A 13293-nucleotide genomic window follows, 5' to 3' on the forward strand; every position below is an offset into this window, starting at 1 on the left:
TAAATAGTTTTTTTATGTTGTTGAATTATATAAAAGATCTTTTATTTCATTTCTTTTTATTTGTCCTAAATGTGTTAACAAATTATCACGTCTGTCATCATCGTAATGCTCGGAATTAATATGTATTTCATCGCTAGTTATTTCTTCATACAAAAAATCGTTTTTATCAATGCAAATGTTATGGAGAACGCAAGTTGCAATTACAAATTGTGCCATGGTTTCAACATTATGGAAATCAAGCCGCAACAATTGTCGAAACCGACTTTTAAGGACTCCGAAGGCATTTTCAATTTTAACACGTACCCGACAAAATTTTAAATTATAGTTTTTTTCCGAATCACTTAAGTTGCCGTAATCACGGAACGGTGTTAAAAGATATTCTCTTAGCGAGTAAGCTGAATCACCCAATAAATGGTACTTTGGTGCACATAAATTTGGCAATTCTTTACCTATAAAAGAAAGTTTCAGTATTCTAGAGTCGTGTATTTTACTGGGAACCCCAGTATATACGTCAGAAACCGAAGTTTCGAATCACAGATGCCCTGCAGAGTTATTGATACTGTATCATGTCTATTTGCGTATGTGGAACGAATTTTATGTTTCGGAGTTCTTACAGAAATGTAGCTTCCATCAATACACCCTAAAATATTCGGAAAACCAGATATCTGAAAAAAAAAATTATAAAAATATGTTTACATAAAAAGTAATATTTACTGTCTGTCATACCTTTTTAAATTCATTGGCAATAACTTCTTTTTCCAAGTTAGTTTGTGGAAATTTTATAGCTTCAGGAGCTACTTCATCCAATAAGAATTTTAAAACTTTTTGGAAAGAACTGTGAAGATTTGACAATGACATGTCAAATACATTCGCCACTTCCCTAAAGGTAGTTTTGTTGCCACTAAACCTGGAAAATGTTTTTTTTTATTTAATTTTTTTTTAAATTTTAAATAATTTACCACAAAAATGAAAGAATTTGTGTTTCTACACTTGTTTGCTTTCTTCCACCTTGATATGTCCTTACCAAATACCAGGTAGAATACCTTTCCATTAGGTACTGTGCGCTTTCTCGGCTAAGTCGCAAATTTTTCTTAAACTGAGAAGAAACAAAAGGTAATAATATATATAAAAGCCAATATTGGGATTATATTTGCTTACATCAGTTTCGGAATATTGATGAATAACATTTTCAACAAAATTTTTAACTCGCGGCAAACAGTTTCGTTCCAATAGTAGTGCATACATTTCATCATCTTCATCAGATGATGCAATATTTTTTGCTTCCATTTTAACACTTTTAATTAATATAAAAACTATTTAACACAAACGAACTTCAAAAAAATATTGTTTGTTTTTTTTTTCAAAAACAATAACAAGAACAGCTGTTTTAACAGTGTTGCACTTCTAACCCTTTGATTAAATTGAGGGTGAAACATGTACCATATTTTTGGTTTTTTAGGGCAACATTATATGAAAAGAACACGTTATACGTTTACAAAATAACATTTTTTTCAGAAAAGAACACAAAAAAGGGCAAAAGGCAGAATAAAGGCATCATTTATGCCAGAAAAGAAAACGCCATAAGCATACCTGGAAGTACTGGTGATTTCAATGTACTTATCTTTTTTTTTTGTATAGCGCCCTTCAGTGTACCATCATTATTTATTGTGGTTTGTTTAGTGTTAAAAACATTCAAACTCTCACTATTCTTTGTTAGTGGATCACAAGCTTGTTTATTAGCAGTATTTGTCTGTGTTTTTAAAAATGGTATAGTTGTTGTTGTATTTAAATTTTTCATATTTTTTTTATGCTTTGTTCTAAACATAAATTGGTTGGTGATATTGTTTGTGTATTATTTTGTTCGTGTAATTGTATCACGGGGGAACAAGAGCGTGCTCTCTCAGCTGGTTTGGCGGTTAAATAATTTTTGTTGTAGCTGGGGTCATTTATTTTTTTGTTTTGATCACTCTCGCCGTTAAGAAATATGTAGGCATTTCTGCCGTTCATACTGAGCCTCCTCTCATCATGAGAATTCATGTGCACTTTTAAAACAAACAAAAGGAATTAACACTTTTTATTTTTTTTAAACCAGTTGTTTTTCTTCTTTTTTAAACAAAATTGCTTTTGCAAATTTTTGTATTTATCACTAGACACAAAGCGTCCAATCGCTAATTTTTAAAATTTTTCTTTGCACTAAAAAACAATAAAATGTCTGTAAACGTCTTTTTGTAGAGAAAACAAACAGATTTTAATAACAAAACTCGAATACTCCTTGGCTACGACCATGTCAAATTTTAATTCCAAAAAATTTTGATTCTGACCAACTGTGCATTGGGTGTGTTTACTTATATGTTGTCTATAGCACAACCACAGAAGTGTGTATTTTTGCTAGAAAAGTTTGCCAGCACAAGAAAATAAAACGAATGGCGTGCAATATTAGCACGACAAAAAACTGTGTGTGCTACTAAAGCACGAACATATATTTTGGTGGATGTGGAATGTGTGTGCTACTAAAAATTGTAGACTAGCATTGCAATTTTAATAGTAACATACATACGAACAGTATGAATATTTATATTAGTTGATTGTGTTGAAATGAGATAATTTCATATTTTTACGTTTTAACCTTTTTAAAACGCTGGTATATTTCCTTTAAATAAACCGGATACTTTTGATTGCAAATAAAAGCCGTTTAGTAGTTTAAAAATTGTAACAACTCTTTATTTATTTAAAATGTACAACAACAGAATAAAATAGTCACTCAATGTTTTTTTATACACGTTTATAAATTCGCAGAAATACAGACACACTTTATAATGTACACGAATTCAGTTGAAAAACACATCACTCAGTTAATGTTTATTCGAAAAGCGTCTCTGATAAACTCACTAACGACTGCAACCTCTGCAACTATTTATAACACTGCCAATTGCACACTAGGTTGTTCTTTAACTGTCAAAGCTCGTATATTCGAAGCCTAGAGCTTTCTAATACATACGCCATCTGTGGTGAACTTTCTACAATGTTCTTTAACTGTCAAAACTGAATATTCGAATTCGAATATACGAGTCGCAGCAAACATTCAGCGTTGCCATACTTACGATCAATGATCAACTGAAAGCTTTTATTAAATGTTAATAATGCCCACAGATATGTTGCAGATTGAGAGGCAGCTATTTAAAATCATTATGCAACTTTTAAATCAGACGTTAAAATCCTTATATTTGAATTCAAGTACAATTTCGTAAAATATTTATTGCATAGTCAAATGTAAGAAATATGTAGCTAGAGCTGAATATCGAAACCCAGGTTCTACGATATGTTAGACACCTTATGAAAGTTGACATTTGTAATTAAAAGTTTTAATTACAAATTTCAACTTTCATAAGGTGTCTAACATAGCGTAGAACTAGAGGCGCAACTGAGAGTATAAAATTTCGATACATTTTAACCCAATTTCGTTTTCATAAACTTTAATTCCTATTGTCAACTTTTTTATTATCCTAACCTCACACAAAACTGCCCTTCGTTTTTGCAAAATCGAAAATAAAAAAAAGTTAGAACGGTATATTCGGCTTTGCCGAATCTTAAATATCCTCCACCTGCATACATATTTTTTAGGTTGATAAATATGGGAGCTATAACCAATTATAGGCCGATCATCATAAAATTAGGTATAGCGATTTTGGTATATATGGTGATTATTTATGACGAATTTGAACTTAATAGCGACATTTATAAGATATTTATGCAAATTTAAGTGATTTTCGGAAGTGAACTTTATATGTGGGCTATGGTCAAATATGGGCCGATCCACAAAAAATGTAGTGTTGTGATTTCTTTTAGCACGAAACTTATTTTTGCTGAATTTTGTATGGATACTGCAATTCTGAAGGCATTTATAGACCATAGAACCATATTTCAGGAAGAAATTTGTATGGGGGCTAGGAGAAATGATGAACCGATTCTTATAATTTTCACCAGAGTTAGTCCTTTTATTATAAAAATAACGTGTGTAAAGTTTTATGGTATTATCTGCAATATATTTACACAAATAACCAAAAATATGTGAAAATTGTAAATTTTTTTTAGGTTGTCTCACATTTTGGTTCATAGCTCTGGTTCTACTGAACATATATTGCTGATTTTCAATATCAAACTGCTTAGGGCAACAGTAGATATATTATTTGCAAGTCTACCAATTTTGTTTGCGTATTTTGGACGTGAGTGTGTTTTACACAGACATACAGACAGACGGACATGGCTCAATCGTAAAAATAAAAAAACATAAAATATACAAAAATGAGTGGCAACATTGAAGTGGTATCTCTCATACCAAGTTAGTTCTTTAAAAATGAGTGGCAACATTGAAGTGGTATCTCTCTCATACCAGGTTAGTTCTTTATTTGCGAATATTAAGTGAACTATAATTGAGAGATTCATTATTGTACGTAGTTGGGTTGTAGCAGAAATCCATTCATTTTTTTTTATTTTCCTACGATAGTGGTACACTAGTTACAGAGTAATCAAATTGAACGCGAACCAAATTTAAATTTACTTTAAAATTATAAAAAAGAATAGCGAACCTATAATTCTGAAAGGGCATGTTGAGTAGATAATTTTTGTAGAATAAACTTATTATATAGTCCACCTGGTCTGGATTTTTTTTACAGTGGGTCAAATTTTTAATTTTTTAATCGAAGAGAGCAGTATACTAACTGAAAAAAATGTTGTAAGTTAATGACTAAGAGAATTCGTATTGTCAGAATTATATTGTGGAATTTTATGGGGATCATTTTTGTGGAAGACCTTAACCCTATAGGTCCTCTCCTTAGGGGTCTATTTGACCCTTTTTTCGAGAAAAATTAAAAAAAGTCCTTTCAAAAAGGACATTTAAGTATTAAAATATTCGACGAAACTGTTTGCCGGAAAATTTCAGTGGGGGTCACCAAAGATACCAAAGTTGTAGATAAAGCACTTTACGCTTAATTAGCAAAATTACACGCCATCTTAAGTATCACATTTTTTTTAAAAATCGCCAAAAATACATATATAATCGGAATGAACTGATATTTAAAATATAAATAGGCCTAGAGAAGATCTACTAAAAATATATATACATATGTAGATTATCACATTTAGGCCAAGAGTTATTTAGGTTTATTTATTAATTTTGGTCGGTTAAGTGTTCGAATAATTTAAAATTGACGATTTTCGATTAACCGAAATTTATTTTTTTTTTTGCACTTTATATAGAAATATAGTTTTAAACACACAAAATTTTATTTCATAACTCGTAAACATTCCCTTCTAGCAGTAGTTTTTTGAAGTATAGTACGATAACTGACACTAAGGAATTTGGAAATGATGAACTTTGTCCTAATGAGACGGAGGACGATATGATAATAGATGAAACTGAAGACATACTGAAACGAGTCTTTTATCACAACTTAACGAAACTATTAAAGTATTCAAAATCTAAAAAAAATCCAAAAAGGACTCCCATGGTATGATGGAGGATTTTATATGCTTAGAAAAAAACTAAAAAAAGAAATGAGAAATTGGATATTTTTTTATAGTTTTTTCAAGACAAGTTTTATTAAAACTAAAAAAAGCATTTAAATTAAATTCCGTTTTTTCAGAAGATCTCCCTAAAAGAATTCATATGTTTATTTATTGTTTTGTTGAAATGATATGTTTTGTTTGTTTTTGTTCTTTTTATTAACAAAATGCTTATATAAGTACACAAAATTCTTGTTTTTCTTTCAAATTTAAAATTAAAATGTATTCTAAAGAAATTTTATTTGAGACTACATTGTCCCTAATGAAGTGATACCTTACATCGATATGCTTGGTTCTAGGATGAAACGATTCATTTTTAGCAAGATGAATTGCACTTTGATTGTCGCAAAAAAGTATGGTTGGGTTAAGTTGACTTTGCATTAGTTCCTCCTCTAGTCCTCTTACCCAAAGCAATTCTTGAACCGCCATGCCCATCGATATATATTCTGTCTCACAAGTCGAAAGAGCTATTGTTTGCTGTTTTCTAGAACCCCATGCAATTGGACCACCTTTCTTCAACAATACATAGCCGCTTACTGATTTTCTTTGTTCAGGATCAGCAGCATAATCAGCATCACAAAAACTCGTAGTTTCGAAATTTGATTATTTTTTAAAAGTTAACTTGTAGTTGATAGTACCCTTTAAGTACCGTAAAACACGTTTCGCCGCTATCCAATGTTGATTTTCATATTTGTTGTTGAAACGACTAAGAAAATTTACAGCAAAACTAATATCTGGCCTGGATACTTGGGCTGCAAATAGTAAACTACCAATTAGTTCTTGATATGGATACTTATCCTCCTTTGGTTCGACGACATCATCGGCGTTTTTAAATTTTACGATTGGATCCATTGGAGTAGAGACTGAATTGCATGAAACCATATCAAAACGTTGCAACATCTACTGAATATAATTTGATTGATAAATTGTTATATATTGGCCAAAATTGTAATTAATTTTCATGTCAAGAAATGATTTTGCTGGACCAAGTCCTTCATTTTGAACTGATCTTTTAATTGTTCAATTAATGTATTTTTTATTTCCTCATTTTTCCACAAGACGATCATATCGTCCACATAAACCGCCAAAACAATAACATTTTCCGTATTTTCGTTGAGAACATAAACGCACTGATCGGATTTTAGTTGTCTCATTCCTAAATCTTTTAATTTTCCACTTAGCTTTATGTTCCACATTCTAGATGCCTGTTTCAAACCGTATAATGGTTTTTTTAAACGTAAAACATGACCATCTGTAATGGGTGGTTCAATGAAAATTTCGTCTTCTAAATTTCCTTGAAGAAATGCAGTACAAACGTCTAAGTGATTCATTTGGCGAGACCACTGATCGGATTTTAGTTGTCTCATTCCTAAATCTTTTAATTTTCCACTTAGCTTTATGTTCCACATTCTAGATGCCTGTTTCAAACCGTATAATGGTTTTTTTAAACGTAAAACATGACCATCTGTAATGGGTGGTTCAATGAAAATTTCGTCTTCTAAATTTCCTTGAAGAAATGCAGTACAAACGTCTAAGTGATTCATTTGGCGAGACCGAAATAGATAAAAAATAATTTGTTGCACGAAATGTAACACATAAAATTCAGTTTTATATTGATTGTATCTATCCAAAGAAATTGGAGTGTACTTACTTATTTGTTGGTGCACCTAAGTAAGAAAAAACAAAGGAAGATTTTTTTTTGGTTTTAAATTAAAAATAAATTAAAATTATTTATTTTTGTGGTTTGAATGTTTTATTTTATTGTAGTTTTGTTTAAACGTTAATTTTTGTGATGTGTAAAGTTCCCTTTTCATGTTTTTAAATGTTTTGTTTTATATAAATGTTTTTGTTTTATATAAATGTTTTTTATTTAAATGTTTGTTGTTTGTATAAAAACTGGTTTTATTTTAAATGTTTGTGAATGTTTTTTTTTGTTTAATATAAATGTTTTTTGTTGTATGTTTATTTTAATAACTTTTTAATTATTAAATTTATGTGTTGATGATGTTTTGTAGATTTGTTTTACTTTTCGGGTGTTTGGTTTGATGTTAGTCGACGACTGTGTTGTTTTTTCTTCGTTACCGCGTAAGCCCGGCTTGAGCCGGTTTTACATGCCGGCTGAATAAATGGCCGATGCCACTCAGTCGAGGTCGATCAGAGGGTTGCCACCCTCATTTGAGGATCGACCCTCGACATGGCGCCCCCTTGCACTGGTGCAAGGTTAAGGGCCCCGGTTAGTTGGTCTAGGGCCGAAACAATTTGTTGCACCAGTCCTTGGGCATTTTGAGTCACGCCGGCTAATGGTTGATTAGGTTGGCGTCATTGACGCTGTGTGGTATGAGAATAAAAAAAGAAGGAAATAAATCTGTAACTTCTAATCCCTTACGCCGATTTCACATGCGCAAAGAGGAAGTGTAGTCGAGTTTAAGTTTTGAATTTGGACCTCATGATCCCACCAGGACCAGGGGTTCCCAAAATGTTCAATTTTTAAAATGATCCTATTTCTTCCTTTGTGTTCCGATTTAAAAAAAATTATACATTCAGAATCATCTCGTCGAGCACTACATAAAACCTCGTCGTAGCTATCAATTATCTCTTATAGCTTAGGAGATATTCGCATTTGAAAATTTAATTTTCAACATTTTTACCCACCCTACACCAGTTTTTTGGTGACCGCGGTTCCAAATATTCTCCGATTTTATCCATTTTTCTTTTATAGGATTAACAATAGATCTATATATCAAATAAAGAAAGAAGTGTTTAAAAATCATGACTGAGTCCAGTTACATGCATTTGAATATAAAAAAAATGTTTATATTCATATAAATATATTTTATATTTATATATTCGATTTTTCGAAATTTTTTTGGGGAAAAAGTACTTTTATTCTTTTTAAGTTATCTAAAAATTTTCTAAGAGGATGTATAATGAATTTATACTTTTTGAAAAGCTAACTTTACGCCAAATATTTTAAATGAAAAAAACATTTATAATTTTTGATACCGACGGGATCAGGCCATTCAAAAAATGCCTATTTTTTATGTAAAATTCAACTTTAGGGCAAAAATTCTCAAATCGCATACTCGATATCAAAATATAGTAACCTATTTTAGATGGCCCAATAAGTTCTTAATTATCTTGTAAAGGGTTCCGATAACCCCGCCCCTAGGAAAATTAGGGAAAACTGAACAACTCGCTGAGAATTTACCTAACATAGAAATTCATAAAAAAGCATGTTGCCTACATAATAACATTTTTATGAATGTAAATAACAGAGCTAGGTAAATTCTCAGCGAGTTGTTAAGTTTTCCCTAATTTATTTGACACGTAAAAACCATAAGGTGGACATGTTATATATCAATGTCTACTTTTCAAAAATGTATATTACTTTTGACAATTAAAAAATTCATGGAATACTTTTTTGAAAAATATGACAAAAAATGCTTTTTATTGAATTTTGCATAGATACAAATTTTTCAAATTGAAATAAAATTTTTATTTATGAATATTTTTTAATGAAATTTCACAGTTATGTAGATTTAAAATGGAAAAATAAAAACAAATTTGGAAATTTGTGATCAAGTATCCCGCAATTCCCCAAAAAATCTTTAAAAATCCCAAAAATGGGATTTTTTCGTTTTTTGGCTATAATATCCATAATAGGAGCGGGTTATCGGAACCCTTTACAAAATAATTAAGAACTGATTGGGCCATCTAAAATAGGTTACTATATTTTGATATCGAGTATGCGATTTGAGAATTTTTGCCCTAAAGTTGAATTTTGACATAAAAAATAGGAATTTTTTGAATGGACCAAAAATTGTAAATGTTTTTTTCATTTAAAATATTTGGCGTAAAATTAGCTTTTCAAAAAGTACAAATTCATTATACATCCTCTTAGAAAATTTTTAGATAACTTAAAAAGAATAAAAGTCCTTTTTTCCCAAAAAAATTGCGATTCTCCGATTTTATCCATTTTTCTTTTATAGGATTAACAATAGATCTATATATCAAATAAAGAAAGAAGTGTTTAAAAATCATGACTGAGTCCAGTTACATGCATTTGAATATACAAAATTTTTTATATTCATATAAATATATTTTATATTTATATATTCGATTTTTCGAAATTTTTTTGGGGAAAAGGTACTTTTATTCTTTTTAAGTTATCTAAAAATTTTCTAAGAGGATGTATAATGAATTTATACTTTTTGAAAAGCTAACTTTACGCCAAATATTTTAAATGAAAAAAACATTTATAATTTTTGATACCGACGGGATCAGGCCATTCAAAAAATGCCTAATTTTTATGTAAAATTCAACTTTAGGGCAAAAATTCTCAAATCGCATACTCGATATCAAAATATAGTAACCTATTTTAGATGGCCCAATAAGTTCTTAATTATCTTGTAAAGGGTTCCGATAACCCCGCCCCTAGGAAAATTAGGGAAAACTGAACAACTCGCTGAGAATTTACCTAACATAGAAATTCATAAAAAAGCATGTTGCCTACATAATAACATTTTTATGAATGTAGAAGTTACTAAGCTATAAGAGATAATTGATAGCTACGACGAGGATATTCTGTATGTGTAATTTTTTTTAAATCGGAACACAAACGATGAATTAGGATAATTTTAAAAATTGAACATACCCGAGGTGTCATACTTTGGGAACCCCTGGTCCCGCTCCTGGTGTGGTCATGAGGTCTAAATTCAATACTTAAACTCGACTACACTTCCTCTTTGCGCATGTGAAATTTCATTCAAATCGGCGTAAGGGTTTAGAAGTTACAGATTTATTTCCCTCTTTTTTTATTCTCATACCACTGTGCGTCGTTGACGCTGCTGTGGTTGGCGTCGTTGACGCTGCAGCTGAGCTTGGCGCCGTTGACGCTGAGGCTGCTGCTGTGTTTGGCGCCGTTGACGCTGAGGTTGCTGTGGTTGTTGTTGTCGAACGGGAGAGGCTGCTAAACTACACTACCTCGGAAGAAATTCTATACTATTTTCAATTGTAAGAAATTATTTTAATATATCTTTCAAACAATTTAAATTTTATAAGTAATTTTATTTATAGCAAGTAACTATTTAAATCTATAGATTTTGGACATTTACCCTATTGCCGGCATAGGTCGAAATATTCATATAAAATTAAACTTTTTTTATTTTTATTAAGTTTATTTTTAAAAATGAATAACAATTATTGCTATGAAATGAATTATAATTAAACAATGAAATAAAGAGTAATTAAGCTAACTAACACTTGTTACAATTTTGTGAATTTTTATTATGAGATTTTTAAAATTTATTTAAATTAGTCGTCTTCAGATTCTGATGAATCACTAGGAAGTTATGGATCCAACCATCCATTGCCTAACATCTTTCGATAACGGTTTTTTATAGCTTGTTGCTGATGAAGTTCTGGACAATGTGGATATAACCCAGCGTTAAAACATATATATTAATATTGACATAAAACGCTTTGCAAATGTGACGTCTTTGATCCAACCGATGGATCAGGGTGCAATATGGAGCTTTAAATGTCATTATCGAAAAACTATAGTACAAAAACTCTCCACGTCAATCAATAGATACGAATTTAAGAAAACGTTTAACATCAAGTAAGCACTGTTGTCAATTAATAATGCTTGGAACGCTGTTACTTCTGCAGTTTTGAAAAATGCGTAGAATAACTTACTCTGCCCAGGAAATGAAATGCTGTTGGCATATGTCCGAACTTTAATAAAATCCTTATATTATTTAAACATGTACATAAAATCCTTTAAAAACTACTCGAAATTGGTGCTCAATTAACCGGGAAACAAAAATTATTATCCAGAATGCTTCCGGTCCCGACCAATACGGATAATCGAGGTCCCACTGTAGTTAGAATTACATAAATTTCATTTTTATATAATCGTCTTTATCTAACCGTGGTTGTGATCAGACATACAAGTACTTATTGTGCAATTGCAATTTGCAATATTTTTTTTTTTTCAAATATAACAACAAATTTAACAAAATTTAAAAACAAAAGAATTCACATTCCATTTAAAACTAACAACAATACATCAAAAATATTTCTGTTGATTTAACATAAGCATCAAACTAAAAACTGTGCAAAAATTTAAAACAACAACCATCAAAATAAAAAGAAACAACAAAACAAAAAAAAACTGTGCAAAAATTTAAAACAATAATATGTCTACACTAAGTGAAGATGATAGTGATGAAAGCGATGGTATTTGGCAGCAAGTACCAACAACAAACCCAAATAAGCGAAGGTTAACGAAATCACCAAATATGCATCAGCATAAAAATTTCAATTCAAGTAGTGAGCCAAGCACTTCAAAACAAAACCCGTTTCAATTACTTGATAATGGTGATGCCAATGATGAAAATAAGGAAAGTGAAGACAAGTCTCCAAAACCACCACCAATTTATATACCTAATGTATCAAGTATAAGCAAAATGTTAAAAGATATAAGTAGTGTAATATCAAATAATGATTTTAATTACAAATCTATGAGAGATAGTCAAATTAGACTAATGCTTAAGAATGTAGACTCATAGGAAAATTATAAAGTTCTTAGAGACGAAAACTATTAATTATCACACATATCAGTTGAAGGATGAACGCGCTTATAGAATTGTCATTAAAGGTATACATCACTCTACCCCAATTGAAGATATCAAGGCTGAGTTATTACTGTTAGGACATCAAGTTAGAGACGTTGTTAATGTGAAAAGTCGCGTAACAAAACTGCCACTCCCAATGTTCTTTGTAGATTTAGATCCCAACCCTAATAACAAAGACGTTTTTAATATTAATCATATAAATAACGCAATTGTTTCGATTGAAGCTCCTAAAAGAGTTGACGATTTGGTTCAATGTCATCGTTGTCAGCAATTCGGTCACACCAAATCTTTCTGCAAAAAGCCTTTTAGATGCGTCAAATGTGATGAAATTATGCAAATAAACATGAGATTTGCAACATAGAATGCCAATGGTGCATCCAATCACACAAAGGAAATTGAAATTTTCTTAAAATCCAAATATTTGGATATATTAATGATATCCGAAACACATTTCACTGCAAAAACTTTTTTAAAATTAAAAATTATGAACTTGTACAAGCAAATCATCCTGATGGTAAAGCGATAATTACGTACACATTTCGATTCTTTTAAATTAAATTACAAAAGTAATTTTTTTAATGGCAACATTTTTACAAAAACTGAAAAAAAAATGCATTTTTTCCCCTTGTAAATGCATCTCAAAACTTCAGAGGGCTTGCGGCACGTCCTATCCCCAACCGATTTACCTAAAATTTTTTCAGGATGATTTTTTTACTAATGTTCACCAAACTGGGGGGTGAGAAGAGCCAAAATCCAACTTTCGTTTATTAAGGGCCACCCTAATGTCATATAGGTACAGGTGTGCCGCAAGGAAGTGTTCTTGGACCAGTTTTATACACTATTTTTACATCTGACTTACTAGTGATTGATAACGTTACAATGGCCACCTATGCGGATGATACTGCTATTTTAGCATCTAGTCATTCGCCTTATGAAGCTTCACTAATAGTACAAAGGGAACTTGATATGCTACAAAAATGGTTATCGAAATGGAAAATATGTATTAACACAGAAAAATCAAATCATTTAACATTTACATTAAGAAAAGGAGAGTGCCCCGCACTATTTATAAATAGTTCTGAAATTGCAAAAT

General features: G+C 30.8%; 1 protein-coding gene and 1 pseudogene across 1 annotated transcript in view; one reads left to right on the plus strand and one right to left on the minus strand.

The window, feature by feature from the left end:
- Positions 1-13293, plus strand: part of Cand1 (Cullin-associated and neddylation-dissociated 1) — a 188145-nt gene that overhangs the window by 114866 nt on the left and 59986 nt on the right. The gene's annotated exons all lie outside the window — the stretch shown is intronic.
- LOC135952575 (putative nuclease HARBI1) lies at positions 13-1266 on the minus strand (annotated as a pseudogene).

The sequence above is a fragment of the Calliphora vicina genome, chromosome 2 (assembly GCF_958450345.1).
Source record: "Calliphora vicina chromosome 2, idCalVici1.1, whole genome shotgun sequence".
NCBI lineage: Eukaryota > Metazoa > Arthropoda > Insecta > Diptera > Calliphoridae > Calliphora > Calliphora vicina.